Source organism: Cryptotermes secundus, unplaced genomic scaffold (genome assembly GCF_002891405.2).
Source record: "Cryptotermes secundus unplaced genomic scaffold, Csec_1.0 scaffold1182, whole genome shotgun sequence".
Classification (NCBI taxonomy): domain Eukaryota; kingdom Metazoa; phylum Arthropoda; class Insecta; order Blattodea; family Kalotermitidae; genus Cryptotermes; species Cryptotermes secundus.
Genome location: NW_019737098.1, coordinates 212,510 through 237,648, shown reverse-complemented (window position 1 = coordinate 237,648; position 25,139 = coordinate 212,510). Strand labels below are relative to the sequence as shown.

Below are 25,139 nucleotides of genomic sequence, written 5' to 3'. Positions count from 1 at the left end.
TCATTGAGACAGTGCATCAGCTATTTATAGACTTCAAGCAAAACTATGATTCAGTTAGGTTGGAAGTATTGTACAGTGTGCTAATTGAGTTTGGGGTCCCCATGGAATTATAGGGAGGATTTTTAGTTTGTAGACCATGTCCATGGCTCTGCACTTCACAGCAGCTGATGTACATATGAATTTTGCCAATGAATCAGCATGCCTGGTGGCTAATGAGGTTTGGAATGATTGGAAATAATAAACTTGTGGACTGCTTGACAGCATTATGTTACACAGCAAGCAGTGCAGTTTATACCTGGGAGTTTGTTTATGATTTGTCAGCAGTAGGCAGCAGTTATCAGCTCCATTAGCCAGTTTGTCTTGGTTACAGTAAGTAAGCAGTGTGGTAGTCGTGGTGTGGTATACTTTAGAGCAGTGTATATTTCTGTATATCACCAACGTGAAATGTGGATCTGCTAGAAAGTATCAGCAAATATTTTGACACAAATTTTCATGATGAAAGAGTTTCCAACACACAATTTATAATTTGGTGAATAAACTTAGAACAACGGGACTCTTAATAGACAAGATACAAAAGCATAAGCATCAAACTCTTACTGAGGAGAAGTTATATGACATGGGGGCCAGACTTTAAAATGCACCAAGAAAATCACTGGAACGTCTAGCTCAGGAGGCTGGAGCATCAAAGTCTAGTGCAAGAATGGCAATACAGTTGCTGAAGCCATCCATTGAAAGTTGGTGGCTGGTGTGCTGTAAGTGCTAAGAGGTTTGTTATACCTGTTTTTTAATGAAACAATTAATTGCAAAACATATATTTTCAACATCTCCTGTGATCTGTGAATTGTAACTACTTCGTTCCAAACGTTTTTGGTCCTCAGGCATGCTGATTCATCAGCAAAATTTGTATGTACCTTGCAGCAAGTGGCACAGTGGCCACTGTGAAGCACAGAGCCATGGACTTCATCCACAAACTAAAAATCCTCCCTGTTAAGCTCATTAAAATGTGTTTAAACAAAATATATAGTAAAGTCTGTATAGGTAAATATTTATCGATACACTTATTGTTCAGAATGGTATAAAACAAGGAGATGCTTTATTGTTATTGCTTTGCAACTGCTGTAGAATATGGCGTTAGGAAGGTACAAGAAACTCAGTGGTGACTGATATTAAATAGGACACAGAAGCTCTGATTGAGGAGGTTCTCACGGTCTCTTCGCTTTCAGATTTCTTATATTTTTTCTTCTATCCTGAAGATGGAGGCGATACGTTCCTCCGAAACGTCGGTTAACACCACATATACACGGTGCCAAATCCAAGAAGACTGCTTTCTTCATAGTCACCGCCGTGAAAGCCTCAAATCTTACATAGGTTTATTAGCAGTTTGTACTTCATGATTTTGGACTACATTCTGGTGACCAGACAAGAAGTACAGGAGATATATGTGGGGATTCAAGAAGAGAAACTTCTTTCTCCTATATTATGCCAGAAACACTTCAATACAGAGCAGATTAAAAGTACATAAATAAAATTATGTGAAGCTGGCAAATACAGGTCACAAAATTCAAGTAATGATCAGCAATTCTACATTACTGTTACATTTCAATTCCCCCCCCCCTTATGGAATGCCAAGTTTATGTGGATATTAATTAACTCAGTGCACGGTGTGCCCATTAAAGCCGGATTGTTTTAATAATTTAGTTTTACGGCTGTGCATTGCCAACAGTATATGCCTGATGTATGTATTGTTTGCGGTTTTCTCATTTACCATTATATTGGGGGAGGAAAAATAACATTAATGGTCGTTGAGTCAGTATAGCGACTGGCTACAGGCTGAACGACCGAGGGGGAGGAGTTCGAGTCCCGGTAAGATCAAGAATTTTGTGTTATCCATGTAGTTCACTAGGACCCACCCAGCCTATCCAGTGGGAACCGGGGGCGTGAAGTTGACCACCCACCAACTAGTACCGAGACAGAGGAAACGTGCATCTATACATTGAATCCCCCACGCGTCATCATGGAGTAGTGCTTAATTAAACAAGCACAAGGACAATTTTACCTTTACCTTCGTCATGCCGTATGTTATCAGATTACTTATAAATCGCAATCCACGCTTACCATAACAGTTTGCTAGGAGACGTGACTAAGAATACCAGTCGCATTTGGCGGTAAATTTAAAACATCCAAATACAGGTGGACATTTACTAGAACGAACCTTCGTTAATAGTCGTGTTTGCAACGGTTTTATTGGTTGGTACATACGAGTATGTTACCTGCTGCGTAGGATCATCGAATAAAGCTTCTTAGGGAACTTTCCATATACTGGCTCCATCACGCGGGAAATATCTGAACTTACCCGCTGCCACTTCTGACATAATATGTTTTCTATTCTGGCAGTTCGCCGTGCACTTTCTCGGTTGCGTAGACTAATGTAAGTTCACGTATTAACGCGCAAACATGTGGGGTGTTATACCGCAGTTAATACCAGCTGATGAAGACGGTGTAAAATTTTGACACTTATTACATTTCGTGCTGAGAATTGAGTGATCACGGGTGTAGTGCTTCTATAAACTGGGGAGGCATTTTATATAAGGTCTACTTGTGATACAGTAAGAAACAGTTGTGTTCTCGAGTTACGAGTTGTGCGTTGCGTTGGGAGTGTTTATGTGTATTGAGTAACATCACTGACAAAAACATTTCTCAATCAGTTGTACCTGAAGGTGAGTTCGATTAAAAAGCGGAATTTTTCTGCAGTTTACCAAATCAATATAGTAGCAACTAAATCTTGTAGGTGTAAGTATGAACGTATATGTTCTCGTCATTAAAAAAAAAACAAGAATGTAAGTTAATTTCAGTATACTCGTAATGAGATCAAAATATGTGGTGAAAGTAGTGAAAATAATTTAGGAATTATATTAACTCGTCGGCTATGTACAGCTTATTTACGAATTGTTAGGTGCCTGATTGTGTCTTGATACTCACGTACGTGCACATGATAGTCAAAACCAGTGAATTGAAATCAAGAAAAGAACGCCAATCCCTAGGAAAAGTAAAATATATGTTTTCTATGCATGGTTTAATCATATATGTTCATGGTTGTAAAGTAGTAATCGAATATTGAATACTGTGCAGAAATGGAAAAGAAAGTACAGTGCTGAATGTTTCTGAGATAATTGTGTGACTTCAGCTACAAACTATCGCAGTTACATTTTTGACTTTAGATTGAGTTTTGTAGCGAAAATTGACTGAGTATGATAGTGACGTTTGAGGTCGTACACAAGATGGCATGACACTATTGCCGGATGTCAAATGAAGCAGCAGAATTTTGGATGCCACATAATCATCGGTCACCATACATGACCTCATTTCAAAGGAGATGAGATATTGGTCTTTACATCAACATAAATTACAGCCATTCTTTTAATCATCCAGATTTGAAAGAAAACTAGTGCCATAAGTTTAATTACAGTTGATTTTTGTTGTGCAGTATGTGTAACGCGGTCAAGCGTAGGCCCACAACCAGTTCTTTGGGAAATTGCGCAGAAATTTTGTCAGTTAGAAGAAGAGACCACGGTTAATTACCTTTTATGATACAAACATAGTAGCCCTTGATTTTAAATCTAAATCGATTTCGTAACACACCGTTCAGTACGTTATCGGGACTGGTTTGGTGTGCTGGAATATTTGCGTTTCGTTTTGTGAAGTTACAGCATATTGGAACCCATCTTTCGCCAGTGTTCTAGCTTTATATATTACCTCACACGACCAAGACTTACCGAATATTATTATAATTCAGTATAAAAATACATTTTGTCCGATGGAACGCCCAGCCACTTGGATGGTTTTCTTTGAGTAGTGAGCCAATGAACCTGGATTACAAATACAATAATTATGTTATGAAAGATATTTTGGGATACTTTAGATTGTGACCGCCTCTAATGGTCAGTTAAACTCAGATTTATGACTGGCCGTTACAGAATTTGGTGCAGTACAAAAGTATTCACCACGAGAAAGACACTTTAAACCCACAACATCTTATTACAATTACAGTATTCATCACATTTATATGTAGAAACACTCTGTCCGTCCAGATAATATTTGACAAGGGATGCAAATTATAAAACTTTATGCAGTTTTCTCAGTCCTTCTATTTCTCCCTCTTTGGTCCGTATACAGACAGTTTATCGGTTCACGGCACTGCGATTCAAGGCGACAGGTGCACCGTCGGCTGCGAGGTGCATATGAATTTTGTCGATGAATCAGTATGTCTGACGGCCGATAACGTTTGGAATTAAGAGAAGTTACTAATTTTCTGTACTGCTTGACGGCGTTATATTTCACGGCGAATAGTGCTGTTCATGCGTGGGAGTTTGTTTACGATTTGTCAGCAGTAGCAGCAATTATCAGCTCCATTGGCCGTTTATTCTCAGTTATAGTTAGTGAGCAATGTGGTACGTTATGGTGTGGTATACTTGAGAGCACGTGTGTTTCTGTATGACACCAATGTGAAATACGGATCTGCTAGAGACTGTCGGCGAAAATTTCGTGATGAAAGAGTTCCCAGCAGACAGAAAATTCACAATTTGATGAATGAACTTAGAACAACGGGACTCTTAACAAACAAGAAACAAAACATAAGCGCCGGCTGTTAATTCAGGAGTTGGATGACATACGGGCCAGACTTGAACATACACATAGAAAATTACTGAAACGTCTAGCGCAAGAGACTTAAAGTGTCAAAAGTCTAGCGCAAGAACTGCAACACAATTGCCGAAGCTTACACTCTATAAAACAACAGCAATTCACGCACAACCTACAGCCGCGGGATCAAGCTTCCAGTGTTCTTTTTTGCAGTTGGTTTCTACAGTCTGCCGTTGAAGGTGAAATCGATCCGCAGTTAACATTCTCAAATGATGAAGCGTGATTTCACTTGCAGTGATACATAAATACCCATAGGTAAGAAGTTCCCATCATTCGGAACGTTATCGGCCGTCAGGCATGCCTATTCGTCTGCAGAATTGGTATGCGCCTCGCAGCAAGCGGCGCATCGGCCGCCGTGAAGTGCAGAGCCGTGAAACCGGTCAACAAAGTAAAAATCCTGTATTTCCGAACATCCTCGGTCTTCTTACATTAATGTCAGAGACCAAGTCTCATACCCCTGCAAATCTAGAAGCGAAACAGTCATTTTATATATTTAAATCATTAAGTTATTAGATAGCAGACAGGAAGGCAGGAAATTCTTAATTGAATAGTAGAAGGGATTCCCGTAATTTTTTCATGAATTCAGCTTTGATTTGTCAGTGTCATTCCCGAATATAGAGGGAGGATTTTTACTTTGTTGACTGGTTCCATGGCTCTGCTCTTCACGGCAGCCGGTGTACCGGTTGCTGCTAGGCCCATGCCAATATTGCCGTTGGATCAATATGCCTGTTGGCCGATAACGTTCTGAGTGAAGCAAGAGTTGCTGAAAATTTGATCCCTGTACACGTTTACATTCTTTGCCTCGGCGGAAGACGTTCTGATTTACCCTTGAAACCTTTCTGCAGCAATGTTTGCAGTTTCCCCACGAATATTACCGTTTAGTTCTTCCGTTTGGTGGTTACTGCTGTAAACGTTGTCCTTCAAACAACCCCGGAAAAAATACGAGGACTGAGATCAGGTGAACGTGGTGGCCAACTGCCACTGCTGATAGTTCTGTCCCCGAAGACATCGGACAAAGCCTGCATAGACATAGTGCAGTGTGGGCAGTAGATGAGTCTTGCCGAAATCAGCCACAGAGCCCTTCGTCTTCTGTCAGCTCTAGAAGGAATTGCCCGAGAATGGCGTGTACTCATCTTTCACAGTTGTTTCGTTAAAAAACACAGGTCGAACAATCCTTCTTGCACTTAAAGCACTCCAAACACAAACTTTCACTGGATGGAGTAGGACTTAGTGGGTTAGATGTGGATACTGTGAACTCCAGTAGCAATTATTTTCGTTCTTATGTATCCCTGCAAGTGAAACCACACTACGTCAGGAAAGAATGTCATTTGCAGATCGATCTCACCTTCGACGACAGACTGTAGAAACCAACTAACGAAAATGAACCCTGTTAGCTGGATCGCGCGGCTGCAAGGCGTGGATTGCTGTTGTTTTATAGGGTCTAAGCTCCAGCAGTTTTGTTGCAGTTCTTGCACAAAACTTTGACACTCCAGTCTCTTGAGTTAGATGTTCCAATGATTTTCTAGGCGTATGTTCAAGTCTGTCCCCTTATGTCATCAAACTTCTACTCAGTAAGCACTCGGCGCTTATGTCTTTGTTCCTTGTGTGTTAAAGAGTCCCGTTCTAAGTTTATTCACCAATTTGTGAATTTTCTGTCTGCTGGAACTCTTTCATCACGATATATTCGGCGACAATTTCTAGCAGATCCGTATTTCAGATAGGTGTCATGTATGTATGTAAGAGGTGGACCATAAAAACCGATCCCCGCACTACGACCATCAGTGATCTGTTGTGCTCCCCCTTGGATTAGCCCTTTATTAATCCTACACTTTTAATAAAGTGTAGGACCCTGCTTATGGGGGCGCCATAAAAGTCACTTGGTTCCATAAAAGCTGGCCCAAGTGACGAAATCTTAAATAAGCTATGGCTTCACAATCACACAGGATGTGTGCGGCTGATTCGTGTTCTTGTACCTTTCACAAGTTGGGTTATCTGTCAGTTCCAACTTGAAAAGGTGTCGTTTTAGGTGGCACTGTCCAGTAAGTATTTCTGTAAGTAACAATTTCTGAGGAATTGCATTTGTTGGGCCCTCTCCGTTGTCAGTCTGTGATTTGGTTCGTGTTTAGAGGGCAGTGATAAAGCGCCTGAGTGCTATTGGATTTTTCCTCAGGTGCCGTGAAGCTGTTTTCTAACTATTTCGGGAAGCCAAATGCCGGCAGAGATGATAACAGCGCAAGGCCGCATTTCAGGAACCATGTTGGACGGAGGCTATGGAATACGTGTTTCCTGTTCTAAAAGTCACCGAAATAAATTTCTTATTTTCCTGTGGAAAAAGATATGCGCTACTACATTGCTTGAGAATTTTTTAAATATTCATTTAAATTATTAATAATGTTATAGGAAAAATTAGGCAGTACTCTGTGGACCTAGTAAAAATATTGTAACGGAATTGATCAAAGTGTCGCCAGGAAACAGCTCTGTAAATACGGTCCAATAGACAACAGTAGATGAGGCTGTGTTTTCTATGTCGTCCGCTCCACTCCCAGTGCTTGTAACGGACCAGTGAACTCGCAGCTTGACACGTGAAGCTATTTTCTATGTGGACTGCGCCATGTAACAATGGACGGGTTGAGTTTATGGCCCTGGAATCGACATCGTCAGTAAGTCTTGGTGTCGAGCCCAGATATTAATTATTACCGTTTTACAATTACGACGGTCTTATTTTTGTGGGGCGCCCTTTCTGACGAGAGAACGGGTCTGTCTTTTGTATATGCTGTTGGCCCTTGTCAGCGCGGTCTTTCTCGGGTCCGAGTCCCTTGAAACTCGCGACCATATTTTACTGTCTCAGATTTGAGACTTCCCTTTTCGTCGCCTCCTACGACTTGCAGGGTCACGGTGGAGGTATTCGACCCCGCCTCCACACGGGCAGGAGACTCTCTCGTCCAAGTTCAAGTCACATTGCGACTGACGGTCAGTCAGTCAGTAAGTCTTGGTGTCGAGCCCTGTCTGGGGCTCATGACCAGATATTTATTACTGTTGAACGTTACGGTTTTGTTTTTTGTGGGGCGCCCTCTCTGACGAGAGGACGGGTCTGTCCTGTTTACATACTACTGGGTCCTGCCAGCATAGTCTTTCTCGGGTCTGAGTCCCTTGGTACTCGAGACCGTATTTTACTGTCTCAGATTTGAGACTTCTCTTTTCGTCGCCGCCTACGACTCGCAGGGTCACGGTGGAGGTATTCGACCCCGCCTCCATACGGGTGGGGTTCAAGTCCCGATAAATAACTCGTTATATAGCCGCGGCATGGACCACACAGAAAACGCAGCCTGTATTATTGGAATGCATCTTTTGGAGTTCCTACGTGGTCGCTACCCTGCTAGTTCATTGGCACGCTGGCTGCTACCTAGCAACGGTCCCCTATTGTTGGCCGCGTGTTTGCTTGAACGTGTTTACCTAGCAACGGGTTTCTTTCCGGCTTCATAGCCTATTGCATGGAGCAAATCCGTCAACGTGTGATGGTGTCAGTTTTGCAGAGATCCGTCTTCTAAGAGATTTTGGGACGTTGAATCGTCGCGCTGCCTCGCTCACACCAAATACACCGTTCACTGCTGCCATCGTTCTTAGCATATCTGCCATATATTCTTTTAAGATTTCCTTGTTTGTCTCGCTGCCACTTTATGTTTCTTGTAATTTGGACCGCTTATCCAAATTACGACCCATCCGCCGATCCAAATTGCACAGCAAGGTAAGAGGGACCTTGCTGAAATTTACTGCAGGATTGATAGCGTGCATATATAAGCTATTGTCACATATTTGGAATCCCGAATGGTTACTTCCACGGAAACGCCAGAACAGACCGTTGCATAGGAAGTAAGAATAGCAGTATTGTAATTCTAACAGTGAGCCGTTGCGTAGAGAACGCCGAATCTCCCTGGAGATGAGTCTCCACGGTTATAACGAGGGTTCATTGCATAGCAGCGGCCGAGGTTATAAAAAGGGTTGAAGGCATTTGCCAAGTCAGTTGGAACCTAGACGTCATACGATGTAGAAAAATACAGCAAGAAGTCAGTATTGAGGATTAGAATATTGGAGTATTGAGAACGAGACAATCTTGGGATAGCCGCCGCCAGAGACAGTGGAGATCCAACTACGGCCAAGGATAGTTGAGAAGTCGCATTGAAGTTTTGGGCCAGAAGTCAAGTGACGTTGCAAGTGATAATTGTAAGAGTGAGTGTTCAATAAAGATTCGCTAAATCCGAGACCCACGTGAAGTTATTTGTCGCGTGATATACCCAACGCGTGACAATATTTTCCTCGCTTGCCGTGACATCTGTCAAGTACTGTGTCAAGGTCTGCACTCAACAATTGTGTATACTACTTCCATAAACGCATTATTAATACTTCCTGTCGTAGGCCACGGCCAGACAAAGGACACTGACAAGACTTAGACGGAAAATAGTTATGTTCTAGCCGTTGTTCCTACAGGCTGTCAGGATATTGTAGAACTGTTAGATTCGAAATGCTGGCCGCAGTGGCCGCGCGGTCAAACGCTGGGATCATGGGTTCGAATCCCACTCGAGGCATGGATGTCTGTGTGCGTTTATTCCTTGTTTGTGCTGCCCTGTGTGCATGTAGCGGCCTTGCTACGGGCTGATCCCCCGTCCAAGGAGTCCTACCGACTATGTAAAAGATTCAAGATACAGAAAAGGCAGCCAAGGTCTAACAAAGGGCTGTAGAGCCATAGACAGACAGATAGGTAGGTAGATATAGATGGATACGTAATACACATGGGCCCAAAATGCAAGGTATTATCATGTATTTCCCTCCTATCTGAATCTTGCACCTCCTTGAATTCCATAAAAAGCCGATATACGTTCTTATTGCACCCCTTCCTCCATTTTTTCTCCACGATCGGACGAATGTAGACTCTGATGTACACAGTGTACATTTGAAATGTATACCATTCTACTGTAATATTGTTCGTGTAATAAAAAGCAAAGGAACTAAAATTACACGCGATTGAACGGGTTATGTGATCAGTCTTTTGTTACCTAATTTTTTTACGTATGTTCATTGATGGCCCTGAGTGGCCCGGCATATATCGTATCTGCTCAGTTTCAGTCCACATGTCAAGCGCAAGTCGGAGGTAGTTGTAGGCACTACAGCCTTTGTCCTCCCAGCAAGTTCCGGTAGAGTGGTAGCCAGTGGTGGTACTTACCCAGCATCCTTGATGTATCCCAAAAAGTGAAAAAAAAAGAAAGAAAGAGAGAGAGAGAGAAGGGTACGATAAAGCGAACCAGGTGTCCCAAGTGTCCACTTCTCTGGAAACTTTCTAAATATGAAGTCCGTAATTTTCTTGTGGAAATGTGAAGGCACTCCATCGTTTTGAAACAATATATCATCAGGACCTTCTTCTTCCAAAACAGGCACGAAGACTCCCTCCTGAGATACACTAATCCAGCCGTAGTACGCTTGAAAATAGAAAGGCCTCAGCTGCCTGTTGTATATTCAGTTACTTTTTGAGGATTGTTATTTATCTATGGCTATACAGCCCTTGTGGACCTTGGCCGCCTTTTCAGTTTCTTAATCTATACACAGTCAGTAGGACCCTTGGACGGGGTTCAGCCCGTCGCAAGGCCGCTATCTACACACAGAACACAAATACAGAATAAAAGTACAGGCACATCCATGCCTAGAGTGGGATTTGAACCCACGATCGCAGCGTTCGAGCGGGTGAAGGCGGTTCATGCCTTAGACCGCGCGTCCACTATTATCGGCCTTGAGGATTGTTTTTTTGTATTGTTAGTGGGGTGGGAATAAAGTCCCTTGTACTGCGGCCACTTCTGGCGTATTGTATTAGCCCCAGATGATAGGTGAGAGTGATTGTGGAGCATTGGCAAGGGAAACCGAAGTACTCGGAGAAAACCCACCCCAGCGCTACTTTGTCCACCACAAATCCCACTTTACCAGACCCGGGTTCGAACCCGGGATCCCGCGGTGGGAAGCCAGCGACTAACCGCTTGAGCTGTGGCGCTGCCTTTGACGATTGTTACTCCACAAAATTCTTAGATTATGCCAAATAACATTTCCTGACAAATTGAGTGTGGTTTCTTCACCAAACACAGTTTGGACTGCAAAACGTTCGTCCACTCCAAGTTTTGGACTATATTCTTAGCAAGACGTATGGCGAACTTCTTATCGTGGGCAGTTACATGTTGGCATGGTAGCTCAGACAGTACAGTAATTATGTCACTGACTGGGCGACCGGACTTCGAATACCGGAAATAATTTTTATATTTATCACTGCTCGGGGCTCTTCCATCCTACCAGTGGGTAACGGGGGTAAAGCGGCCGGTGGCTTTAAGCTGACCGCTCACCTCCATCCAGTGCTGAGGTTCAAGAATGCTTCAGCTATACAGCTGTTCCCCCTTACGTAATTATGGTGTACTTGGTTAAGTACAGGGACAATTTTTTTTCCTTGGCATACAGTCCCAGTGAGCCTAGGCCTACCTCCATGAACTTCTCCGTTCACTTCGGTTTTTCTTGATCTTACACATTCGGTAGGACTCCTTGGGCGGGTGATCAGCTCGTCGGAAGGCCTCTACCTGTACAAAAAGACAGAAAACGCACACACACAAATGCCCTGAGTGGGATTCGAACCCACGATCCCGGCTTCCGAGTGAGCGAAGACAGTGCATGTGTTAGACCGCTCGGCTACAGGGACAATTTAACGTCACCATATTCAGTAACGTCTTCAGTTTTGGTTTCCACCCTATGCAGACAAGAGACGTCTGTATTTTAAGCCGCACAAGTGTTGACAAGAAGCAATCAAAGTAGGACAGAGGAAACCATACCAAGGGACGTCTCACAGCAAACTGCAAAGAATAGATTTCCCCCTTCTGACCTTCCGATCACAGTTCATGGGATGACAATCTGAAGCTTGTCTGTAACCAATTAAGATAGACGTTCTGTGACCGGCTGTTAGAACTGCGCCTGCTGTATTATGGAGCCAGTTTAGGTGACGTATTGAAAGCAGTTTGAGAAATGTTTACTGTGAGCTTTAATTAATTGGAAGCTGCAAGTAAATGCACTCGGCAGAAGTGAAAACAGAGCTTCGTAACTTAAATACGATGATGTAGAAGTAGATGTAAAAAATAGTCATGATAATGGAGTTGGAATAGTAAACGTTGCCACATCCAAGAATATTACTGTCAACATACGATGTTCCCACATCGTAACATTCATAAATTTACTTGGACGTCTCCTGATGGGAAGATGCACAACCAGATTCACCATATTTTGATAGATAGGAGACGGCACTCAAGTATACTTGATGTCCGATCATTCAGGGCAGCAGATTGTGATACTGACCGCTGTCTAGTGGTGACAAAGTTTGGGGAAAGACTGACATTGAGTAAACAAACAACGCACAGGGTTCATATGGAGAGGTTCAATCTCAAGAAATTAAAAGAGGCAGGGCATAAAGAGCGATATCTTGTTGAAATCTCAAATAGGTTCACTGATTTGGAAAATTTAGATGTTGAGGTGGATATTAATAGAGCTTCGGAAACTGTTAGAGAGAATATCCAATTTTAAGCCAAAGAATAATGAATATGAACTGAAGAAGCATAAGCCATGGTTCGATGAAGGATGCTCAGAATTGTTAGATCAAAGAAAGCAGGCCAAATTGCAATGGTTACAGCATCCAAGCGAAATAAATGGGGATAATCTGAACAATATAAGACGCGAAACCAGCAGGCATTTCAGGAACAAAAAGAGGGAATATCTGAAAGACAAAATTGATGATCTTGCAAAGAATAGTAAAAACAAGAACATTAGAGACCTGTATAGAGGAGTAAATGACTTTAAGAGGGGTTACCAGCCTAGCAGTAACTTAGTGAAGGATGAGAATGGTGATCTGCTTGCAGATTCCCACAACGTTTTGAATAGGTGGAAGAACTACTTCTCTCAGTTATTGAATGTACACAGGGTCAGTGATGTTAGGCAGACAGAAATCCATACAGCTGAGCGGTTAATACCTGATCCTAGCCCTTCTGAGGTTTGAATTTGCTATTGAAAATTTGAAAAGGTATAAATCTCCAGGTAGTGATCAAATTCCGGCAGAACTTATTCAAGCAGGAGGCGAAATATTACGTTCTAAAATATATAAGCTAATTACTTCTAATTGGAATAAGGAAAAATTGCTTGATCAGTGGAAGGAGTCTATTCTTGTACCAGTTCACAAGAAGGGCGATAAAACTGGCTGTAGTAATTATCGGGAGATATCACTACTATCAACTTCATACAAAATTTTATCCAATATTCTCTCAAGGTTAAGTCCATACTTAGATGAAATTATTGGGGATCATCAGTGTGGGATTTGACGTGACAAATAAACTACTGATCAGTTCTTTTGCATTCGTCAGATATTGGAGGAAAAAAATGGGAGTACAGTGGGACAGTACTGAGACAGTACATCACCTATTCATAGACTTCAAGAAAGCCTATGATTAGGTTATGAAGGAAGTATTGTACAGTATTCTGATAGAGTTTGGGGTACCGGTGAAACTAGTTAGGCTGATTAAATGTATTTAAACGAAACGTATGGTATAGTCGGTATAGACAGACATTTGTCTGATAATTTCCATATCCAGAATAGTCTGAAACAAGGAGATGCTTTATCACCAATCCTTTTCAACTTTGCTTTAGAATATGCCATTCGGAAGGTCAAGGAAAACCAGGTAGGACTGAAATTGAATGGGAAATATCAGCTGTTGGTGTATGCTAGTGATGTGAATCTACTGGGTAATAATATAGATACCATAAAGAAAAACATAGTAACTTTAATTGACACTAGTAAGGAGGTTGGTCTAGAAATAATCACAGAGAAAACTAAGTAGATGTTGCTGTCTCGTCACCAGAATGCAGGGAAAAATCATGACTTAAAAGTAGGTGGCACAGTTTAGACGTTTGCGAACGAGTATAACCAAAACCTGATTCCGGAGGAAATTAAGAGGAACTTGAACTGAGGTAATGTTTGCTACCATTCAGCCCAGAACCTTTTGTCTTCTCGTCTGCTGTCCAAAAACATGAGAATTAGAATATACAAAACTATGATTTTGCCTGTGGTTCTGTATAGATGTGAAACTTGGTCTCTGACATTAAAGGAGGAATATAGAATGGTCAAGTCAAGGTTGGTGAGATGGACAGGGCATGTAGCACGAATGGAGAGAAGAGGAATACATGTAGGATTTCGGNTGCATACTGAGGAGCTTCATAACTTGTAGTCTTCTCCAAGTATAATTAGAATGGTCAAGTCAAGGTTGGTGAGATGGACAGAGCATGTAGCACAAATGGCGAGAAGAGGAATACATGTAGGATTTCGGTCTAAAACCAGAAGGAAAGAGATCGCTAGGAAGACTGAAATGTAGGTAGGTTGACAGTATTAAAATAGATCGATCTGGCTCAGGATAGGGACCAGTGGAGGGCTCTTGAGAACACGGTAATGAACCTTCGAGTTCCATAAAATGCTGGAGAGTTCTTAAGAAGGTGCACAATTGGCAGCTTCTCAAGAAGGGCTCAGCTGCATGAGTTAGAGAGTGAGTGAATAATGAACCTTAAGATGGCCTAACTTGAGTTGCATTCGTGGCATTTGATGGAGGGACGGATGAAACCCATGAACAACCATAGGATACCCGAACTGCAATCCGAGATTTTAACCAGAGACCCCCAGATAAGAAGGAATGCTACCTACTTCGCCGCGATTTCTGTGAATGTAATATATCCGTCGTCAACTCTGTTGTCAGTTTCACTGTTATGCACACTCATCATAGCCTACCTGCACACACATCTGTACACAATTGTTGCAGTGTTTCATGTACCTTAGTACGTAAGAATCCACTCCGTAGAACGGTTCACGTGTTTTTAAGATATTCATTTACCGTGGAGATGGTGAATTTGAGTTGTAGAAATCTGTAATTTTCTTGCTCAGTAAGAAGCTTAATAATCTGTGCTCTTCAAATATGATTTATGTTATCAAAACAAGGAAGGTGAGGCGATCGAAACGTTTAACACATATGAGAAAATGAGAATTGCATACACGAATTTAGTGTGGAAACCTGAAGGCGAAAACAACTTCGGATACCTCTGCGTAGTTAGGTAGAAAATGTAGGATTCTAAATAAACAGGATGTGAGGGAGTGGATGGATGCATCTGGTAAAGGATAGATCCTTGAGGACATGGCAATGATCGTAAGGGTTAAGTAAAAGGTAAGGTACTTATTGACCAGCTCAGTGACCATCAGATGACGAAGGACACTGCTTCATGGATGTAGTTATAAAGTAGTACAAATGCTCTGCAAATACACAAACATATACCCGATTCTACTTTGTTGTAATCTTCTAAACTGACTCTACTTGACGAGTTTGAGTTCAGGGTCATGTAACGGTCTTGTCTTTCTTTACACCGCAAACCATATATTAAAATCGTGAGCTTCGGACTGTGTAAGAATGGTTTGAATACATCGTAAGTATAGATCGAGATTATTTATTTAATTTATCTCTCAACCTGTGTCTCCACAGCCCTTTGGATCTTGGGCTTTGACCACTTTTTCAGGTTCTTAATCCTATACACAGTCGGTAGGATCAGCCCGTCGGAAGGCCTCTGCCTACACAGAATAAACGTGCACAGACACCAATTCCTCGAGTGGGATTGGAACCCACGACTCCAGTGTTCGAGCGGTCGAAGACGGTTCGTGCCTAAGACCGCGCGGCCACTTTATTTAATTTAGTTTGCGTAAAATCAGTATGATAAAAGGTCCATTTAAGTTGATTGATTTACATCTAGTAGTATAATTATGCCCATAGTGTGTTCTTTGCACAAAATGTGCAGAATTAATATTTGGTGTTTAAGGAATTTAAATCCAGTGAGTGTACTGGCAGAGTTAAGAATGAGCCCCGAAGCGGGAGCTCTTGCCGGACACTTTCATGTTCAAGTAGTCAGTCCAGTCCACGCGAACTTGAACGCTAGCGGCCATCATGATGCACAGTAGAGTTCGTTCGCTGTCCGTATCTACGTCTGATCCCAAAGGGTAACTTGGCCAGGCGTGTTGTGGATCTGCTGTCTCACATCGTGGCCGACTCACTGGGAATTGGACACTGCAAATTTCGAGAATGTTGCTTCTGACCCAGCTTTGCTCTGTAATACTGAGGCGACACAAGTTTCGCTGATGGACCACCACCATTTTCCCCCTCCACCGTACTTTCTTATGTTCCCCCCCTTTCAGCTGACATAAATCCAGTGCCTGTCTTTCAAAATACACAGCCACACATACCAAAAGGTAGTAGTTTTCAAAGGACCGCCTCTGTGGTCTAGTGGTCAGAGGTCCCAGGTTTGATTCCCGGCGCTACCGCATTTTCTGAGAAGTAGTGGGTCTGGAACGGGGTCCACTCAGCCTCGTGAGGATAATTCAGGAGCTATTTAAAGTAAATAGCGTCTCCGGTATAGAAAACCGAAATTAATGGCCGTGGGGATTCGTTGCGCTGACCACGTGACACCCTCTGTCCGCTAAAGTTGGCACTAACGTCGCCGACAAGCGGCGGTCGGTTGGTCGGTGTAGTTCGCTCGCGGACTAAAACCACGGAGTTTTCTTTTTAGTAGTTTTCAAAGTAACATGCTCGTTTATTATACTCAAGCGATTTACGGATGTCGGTGATGCGTTTACATTTTAATCACATCGTTAAGATACGTTCCTCCGTGGCCTGCTGTCTGCAGCAGTTGTCACTAGCCTTTCCCCCCGGGATGTCATGATTTTTGCAGTTCATCTTTAATTCATCTGCACATTGAGGACGTTGTTTTTAAACCCCCCGATCTTCAAAAATGCCATGGCAATAGTCCTGTGGTTTCAGGTCTGGGGATCGTGGTGGCCATAGAATAGCAGACCTAGAGGTTTGTCTTTTCTCCAAGCTCTTGTGCAAGAACTGTGTAACAAGCCGCCCAGTGTAGAATGTTGCACTTATCCTGCTGGAATCATGCTTCTGTGCTTGCTTTGCTCAGTGCTACAGTTCAAGAAATAGAATTATGTAACATGTCTCGGCAGCTTTCAGAATTTGTCATATTCACCTTATTCTTATCGGAGAAATGTACTCTGCAGATACAGCGAACAACACAGTGAATCTAACACTGTGCAGCCCTCCTTGGTATTTTTTTTCTTTGGCGCTACAGCCCCAATTTGCGACCTGGCCTACCTCCATGAAACTCTCCGTTCCACTTCGGTTTACTAGCTCGTAGACATTCGGTAGGACTCCTTGGGCGAGTGATCAGCTCGTCGCAAGGCCTCTAGCTGTACACAAACAGACCAAACATCCATGCCCTGAGTGAGATTCGAACCTACGATCCCGGCTTTCTGAGAGAGCGAAGACAGTGCGTGCCTAACTGACCGGCTCTTTAGTATATTAGTATGGGATTTGCTTCCGCTCCAGTTCTAGGTATTTACACCACCACTGTGATGTGCTAAGTTAACATCGTATGTCTTTAACAAATGGCTGAGTTATAATTCGAGTCCGGCTTGACACCTCGTAATGATCCATAATCCCAGTCTCAAGGGTCTCATCTTTCAGTACAGGAACACACAACTAGGGCGATACTGCACATGTAGTATATGTCAGATAGACTTGTACATGCTATGATGCTTCGTATAACCCGCTGTCTACCAATGGAAAAATAATCATCATGCCTTTACACTCTTGGTAGTGTGCAGGCTTAAAGACTTGCAGTGGTCATTTCCATTTGCCTTTCTTTTCATAATTAGTTTCCAAGGTTCATGTTAGATACGCTTTCCAGGAAGCATAGTGATGGCTTGTAAACATGTTCATTATATTTGTTCGATATTACGTTTCGTGCTGTCATTCAGTTCACATGCCGACATTCGTGTAACATAATTTATTAACATTACACGTAAGTACAGAAGCACTCTGTTCGCCACAGTGTAACAAGCAATGTTTTGAGAATTTTTCAGGAAGAAGCGTATGGTCGTGCGTTTAGATAATGTGGACTGATTCTAAATTATTGTCAACGTTACCGTGGCCTGTATTTTTCAAAACGGGAATAGCAGTAAAGCTACTTACGGAATACGAAAGTATAACTCAGAAAGTTACAGCATTGCCAGATAACACTTTCTGAGTTTCACTTTCATATTCCGTGAGCAGTTTTATTTTGTTGTTTCTGGTTTGAAAATTATAGGCCACGGAACCCCCGACAATAATTTAGAATCACCCTTTAGTATGTTTTTCACTTGACCTTCTCTGTGCAACTCCGTACATATATTGAATTCACTCCCCGAGACTATTTTGTCTCTTATTGTTTATTCTACACTACATGTTTCGGCCCAAATAGCCATCATGGGACGTATACTGTTGTGTGTGAAAACTGTTGCTTTGCTGTGACGGCGTCGTATTTTTAATTTAACCTTACTGTTCACTTTTCAGCTAGGCCCTTGCTCCATGCAGTTAGTTACAGAGCATATGCGTACAGCTCTACTGCTTCATCTAGCGACTCTTCGCAGGCGCATACATTTCTGTCATTCGCTTCCTGCTACTTTGCCCTTCTTGGCTACCGCTCCATTACGAGTACACCATATATCCATGTCAAAAGACGTGCGATGGATTTACTTACACCACCGTTTCTTTGGCCCTTTCGTCTTCAGCAAAGTAATCAGTCATCTTGCTGATGATGCGCGATAGCGTGGTTGGTTGAGGCACTATGCTACAAGCCGGAAGGTCATGGGTTCCGATGAGGTGATTTTTTTTTCTCAAATTACCTAATCCTTCCTGTCGCACTATGGCCATGTGGACGACTCAGCCTCTAAGAGAAATAAGTACCAGGAATCTTCCCGGGGAGCAAAGGGCGGCCCTCGCGTAAGGCTGACAACCTTACCGCTATCTGTGAGCCGATTGTCTAGAAGATTTGGGAACCTTGACGTATCACAACCCTATGGGCCTTCACCGCCTGTTACAGGGATAACTTTACCCTTTCTTTTACCACCGCCTTTGTGGTCTAGTGGTCAGAGTTCCTGCCTACAGATCCAGAGGTCCCGGGTTAGATTCCCGGCGCTGTCAGATTTTTTGAGAAGTACTGGGTCTGGAACGGGGTCCACTCAGCCTCGTGAGAGTAATTGGGGAGCTATTTCAAGGAAATAGCGTCTCCGGTCTAGAAAACCGAGATTAACGGACGTAAGGATGCGTTGCGCTGACCACGCGACACCTTCTATCCGCTAAAGTAGCCCCTAACTTCGCCGACAAGCGGCGGTCGCTCGGTCGGTATAGTTCGCTTTCGGACTACAGCCCACGGAGTTCGTTTTTGTTTGTTTGTAGCCTTTCGTAAAATCCTTTATTTGCCTGCCCAGGTGCTACTGGATGGAAATGATAGTAATGTAATCTGTTCGCTACTGTGTTCATGTCTCAGTTTTACCCGATATTTATCTTGACACCTTGTCTTCGTATTTTAATTTACATTTTCCTGCAGGCTGTGGCTAGATCACACAAGAAAGTCAAGATTAACATCGTTTCTTCCATCTTTGAAAAGCAGACTACAGTCACGCGTTCTTAGACGCGTTCGGAACCGTACGGAACGCTTGTTAAGTTCGATAAGTTGGTCCACTCATCCGTCCCGTCTGTACGCATGAAACAACTCGAGAGCTGCTGCACTGATATTCATGAAATTTAGTACTTGGACACGTTTACGAGAAACTATCGACCGGCGTCGGTTTTCATCGATATCGGACATGTTTAATGACGACTTTACATGAAGACTGGCTTACGTTTCGCGACGGTCGCTCGGTCTGTATAGTTCGCTTTCGGACTTCAGGCCACGGAGTTTTTTTTTAACTGTAGTTCCAAGTTATTTTACGCATCCTTGTTTTGTAATGATCTGTTAGCTATTTGGGTGTTATGATGTGGAGCCTGCATTCTGTTGATGAATAATGAACGTTTACAGAACTCGTAGTTTTCTGTGCTCTTACTTCTAGACCACACTCCCTTCAAATTTTAATATCTGTCTTAACAGTATTGTCACGATTTAAGGGTATGACTATAGACTGGGTTTGGATTGGTGAATGTATTTATTGACCAGTAATGCACACGACTCGAACTACAAGCAGTTCCAACGCTATACCTGATCTACACACTTTACAAATCCCTACAGCATACGCCAAGCCTCAGTATTTTATAGTCCTTTCTAGTCTTTGCTTGATAACAGCTCTCAGCTGTGGAGATTCTTCAGCTTCTGTGCTCACGCCGTTAGCCGCTGGGTAATACTACTTACACTGAACATGTTTTCAAAGTCACAGTCAGTCAGTCTTGGTGTAGAGGCCAATCTGGGGCTTATGACCAGATATTTACTCCTATTATTGTTTGACAGTTTCGGTCTTGTTATTGTGGGGCGCCCACTCTGACGAGAGGACTGGTCTGTCTTTTGTCGAAGTCACTGTCTGCAGTAGTAAGTCATTTGACATAACTAAACTCGTTGCTCCAACTGGCCTGGTTATAACATCTCGGCACAGACCACGTAGAAAACACAATTTCTAACAGTAACTTTATTGTTGAATGCGTATTCCTTGTCGTGGGAACGTATTTACGGAGCCGTTGCTCAAACGGTCGCCGTTTACATAATCATTGCTTAGCAGCGAGTCTAAGGCCGCACCATAGCTCAAGCGGTTAGTCGCTGGTTCCCCACCGCGGCGGCCCGGGTTCGATCCCGGGGTCTGGTCAAGTGGGATTTGTGGTGGACAAACTGGCGCTGGGGCAGGTTTTCTCCGAGTACTTCGGTTTCCCCTTCCAATCTTCATTCCACCAACTGCTCCACAATCACCCTCACCTACCATCTGGGGCTGGTACAATAGGCCAGAAGTGGCCGCAGTACAAGGGACTTAGTCCCACCCACTAGCAATAAAAAAAAATAGCAGCGGGTCTATTTGCCACAGTATTTATGTTTTTGTCCGTTAAATTAATATCAAGTTCAAAGTCATTCCAATGATAAAATATCTTATCACATCACTCATCATATCGTTCTTTTACACAATGCTGGCAGTTAATCCTTGGCCGTAAGTGGACGCTCAATATGTAGGTAAGTGGTCGGCTACAAGCGACCGTTGGAAAAAGTTATGTCGTGTACACATGCTTGCCCGTTTCCGTTACGTGTGAGTTGTCCATCCGTTGCTGTGAAGTTGACCATCGATATTATCGATGGAAACTCGTGATGCGCATCAACTTGAAGCATCTGAATCTTGGTATGTTTAGCTCGTTGTTATTAACACTACAGATAGAGCAGCCTTGCGAACTTCTGGGTTGGGAACTGCATTAGCTCGATACAGTCTGATGTCTTGAAATTTTACCTGTAATTTTGTATAGGCCTATGTTTTAAAAGTAAGCAGCCGTTACTAGGACACTTTGGGAAATATTTTGGCATGGTAATTGATTAATCATTGTAATTTGATACGCGAAGTTCATTTTCTGACGGACTAGGAACGTCGATTAGGTATACGAGTGGTGTTAAAATCTGTGAAGTTAATCTTTGGATTACAAATACACATCGCATTACTGGTTTAATTGAAGGTATGCAGATATTTCGGGATTGGCTGAAGGACACCGTGAACAATCTCTTATACAATAGCCGGTATCCCAAATACGAAGGAGCCCAGATGACCCATTTGGTGGAGTATGTATCAGAAAATGCATGGTTTTGCTGTGGGATCTGCAAAGTTGTTGAACAGAGTGAAAAGTGATACAGTAACTGTGTCAACAAGACGTCATCATCCAAATACATATCTAAATATTTACCTGTTTACAAGACCCATGGCTTCTGTTTACCAGTATCTTTACTGCAGAACTATACTTTTTGCTTAATGTTGCAAGCGAGGCGTTAAGTCTTGGAACATTTTCCATCCCATATTCTTCATTTACGTAGTAAGGATCCTTAGACTGAGGTCAAAATAAGGGAATAATCTTTATTTTCTTTATCATTATAAACTGACATTAATAGGAGAATGATAAGTTATTGACTCTGATGTGGAGTGAGCATTAGATTATGTATTGCAGAGATATGAAGTTTTGTAGCAGTGATCATTTGACGGACTTTCAAGTGATAGCGCTGTGCGGTGTAATTCAGGACTTAACGTTTGGCAGAGTAACAAGAATTTGCAAAGGAATATTTCACAGTCTTGGGAGGAGGTGATGATCGACCGGTTTAATAATCCGTGTTTCTAACAATGCTTCAGGGATCCAAGAATGCATTCATGAACGAATGCTAAAGTTGTCCGATATTGATGAAGTGTATTATTATACAGTCGAGCGGGAATGGTGTTTCTACACATGTGAAAGGGTGTTTCTAGGAAAATTGTGTAGGATATATCATATATTTTTTGAACGATTAATTTTCACATATGGTTTTAAGTCACTTTTAATCATATTATTTAAAACTATGGAAAGATAAGACCTATTTTAAAGAGGAGTTAAGGGCGTGACACACATTTACGCCATGACAATTATTTCTTTCTGAGCGATAATTTCTTGGATAGTCGTTTGGCATTTGCACAAGAGATCTGAGGATTGTGTTATTTTCACGAAGAACGCTGTGAATTCGAAGGAGCTGAACGGATAGTTAAGACGCAGAAGATGTTCTGTTGTTGCACAGATGTTGGGAAAGCTGCAGATACCGTGTGAAATGAGTGACGGCGCTGTGTTTAATGTGCGATTATCAAAGACTGGATATTGAGTGTTGTACACTCTCATCAGTGGGTGCCTCGAGTGATGGTGGATGTAAGGTAATGTTTTCGTTCATTATTTGCAACTTTGGTACCACTTTTCATTTCATATTTCGTTCATAGCTCTCTTTATTTTTTTTTCGGTGGCTCTTCTAGGTAATTCAGGGCTCTGGCCTCTTCTTCAGTTTCGTGATCTTTTTTACACAGTCGGTAGAACTCCTGGGACGAGTCATGAGCTCGTCGGAAGACCGCTACCTAAACACAGAATAAACGCCCGGACGCCCACTGACACACCAAACATTCATGCGTTGAGTGGCGTTCGAACCCACGATCATAGCGTTTGAGCGAGCGAAGACAGTTCATGCCTTAGACCGCGCGACTACTGTGACCGTCTCAGAATTCTCTTAACGATCTTAAAAATATAAACTCTGTCGCTATGATAAATCTATAATCGATTTTTTTATAAAGAACATCAGATGTAGTGTGCTGTTGTATAATGGGCGTTGTTACGTCGTAGCACCGTGATCATGCTCATAGTTGCATCATATCTCCTGGATAATGGGCATTGTTTCGTTGTTCCTGCTCACCTTGCGCGTAGTTGTACAGTACCTCAACGCTAGGTCGCCCTGTTTTCGTCGTAGTTCCGCGATCATGTGCGTTGTTACATCGTAGCTCCTTAACCACGCTTGCAGCATCGTTTCATCGCAGCTCCCTTGATCATGCTCACTGTATCTTCTCAGCTTATCGATCATAGGCTTTGTACGTGCGTAGCTCCGTGATCATGCTTACATTTGTATCATAGTACCTACCCGAGTGCGTTCAGTGTTACGTCGTAGTTTGTCGACTTTGCGCACTGTTTAGTTATACCTCGACCGCTTCTGTGGTCTAGTGGTCAGAGTTGCTGCCTACAGATCCGGAGGTCCCGGCTCTACAGAGTTTTCTGGTAAGTACTGGGTCTGGAACGGGGTCCACTCAGCCTCGTGAGGATAATTGAGGAGCTATTTCAAGAAAATAACTGCCGTGGGGATCCGTTGCGCTGACCACGTGACACCCTCTATCCGCTAAAGTAGGCACTAACTTCAGCGACAAGTGGCGGTCGCTCGGTCGGCATAGTTCGCTTGCGGACTACAGGCCACGGAGTTCTCTTCGTTTCGTTATACCTTCGCCATCATGCCGTTAGATAATTCTCAGTTCATCTGGCATACGCAGCTTCATAATGTTGCATTTATAACTTTACTCAATTAGGAAATATTGTACGTCATATCGTGTCTTGTACCTGTATGCTTAAATCAGATGTGGATATTCACAGAGTGCGCTGAAAGTGTCCTCCGTTCCGAATGCACTTGTCAGGCCTCTCGCCTCTGTTTGAAGAGACACGTATAAGTTTCCACTATGATACTGCCGACGACAAATCCAGCATTCCCTTCCATTGTTATATGTTTCTTGAGTTATTTTCGTACAGCCTTTCTTTGAGAAATTCTCACAAGGAAGTCGGGGTATTAGATTCGGGTACCTGGGTGGCCACAGTCCCCTCGAAATGATCCTCGAACAAAAAGTATGTGGCTTTAGTCCGCAAGCGAACTATACCAACTGAGCGAAAGCCGCTTGTCGGCGAAGTTAGTGCCTACTTTAGCGGATAGAGGGTGTCGCATGGTCAGCGCAACGAATCCCCACGGCCGTTAATTTCGGTTTTCTAGACAGAAGGCGCTATTTCTTTGAACAGCTCCACAGATATCTTCACGGGGCTGAGTGGACCCCGTTCCAGACCCACTACTTCTCAGAAAGTCTGGTAGCGCCGGGAATCGACCCCGGGAATCCTGGATTTGTAGCCAGGAAGTCTGACCACTAGACTGCAGAGGCGATCCCTCGAAATGATCTCTTCGAAAAATTCTTCAATATGCCCATTGTTACCCTGACCGTCCTGAGACGTGTTCATACCAAGTGTGTATGCCTTAGGGATACTGCTTCACATGTTGCCTAACTGCTCTGCACAATGAGCCGTATGGCAGTACATTCTGCCGGAACTTTCTCAAATACTTCCTCGGAAATTTTTCCTTTAGGGTACCATTTTAGATGGATCATGGTGCATGTTTCATACTTGTATCTGTACGACCGTGGCAGGATCACTTTTATTACTCCCATTATGTAGTAAACTGAGTATTTACTTGGTTATGAAATCTGTATTTTTTGGAGGACCGTGGTAAATTGAGTTTATTATATTGTATGAAAATGAATTACAGTGAAACCTCACTAATTCGGACATTTTTTTCGCATTATAATCTTGATGGTCACAAGCTGCCGCTTCTAGCGCTAGTATGGATGACGGTAGATACATGTAGTACTCGCGTCGAACTTCAAGGTCATTTCAAAAGAGATTTAAAGTGAACGCATTCTAGATCTAGAAAATCGGCCGCGAGGGAGTAGATACGCAGAGATAACTTAAAGCCTTTTACGTTTACGTGAACAGTGCGTATTGGTGTGTTAATATGCCTACTTTTTATTTTCTTGTTTTAATAGTGTATTTTCCGTCTGTTAAATTGAATGTTAGAGGAAAATGTAAGATTCTGACCCTCCAACAAAAATATATAAACAAACTCGATCATTGTGTTTCCATTTCGTAGAAAAATGTGAAAGTAAAGCTATCCCGGTAACATGCCATGGAGGCCCATAGGGTTCTGAGACTTGG

At 42.7% G+C, this 25,139-nt stretch overlaps 2 protein-coding genes across 4 annotated transcripts in view; both read left to right on the top strand.

The window, feature by feature from the left end:
* Nucleotides 1-25,139, top strand: part of LOC111870204 (probable inactive tRNA-specific adenosine deaminase-like protein 3) — a 41,169-nt gene that overhangs the window by 3,737 nt on the left and 12,293 nt on the right. The window lies entirely within an intron of this gene.
* The window catches only part of LOC111870203 (transcription factor CP2), a 193,325-nt gene continuing 170,566 nt past the window's right edge, over nt 2,381-25,139 (top strand). For both annotated transcript variants that reach the window (XM_033753718.1, XM_023862294.2), the window contains exon 1: nt 2,381-2,717. The gene's annotated coding sequence lies outside the window, so the exon portion shown is untranslated. The remainder of the gene's footprint in view (nt 2,718-25,139) is intronic.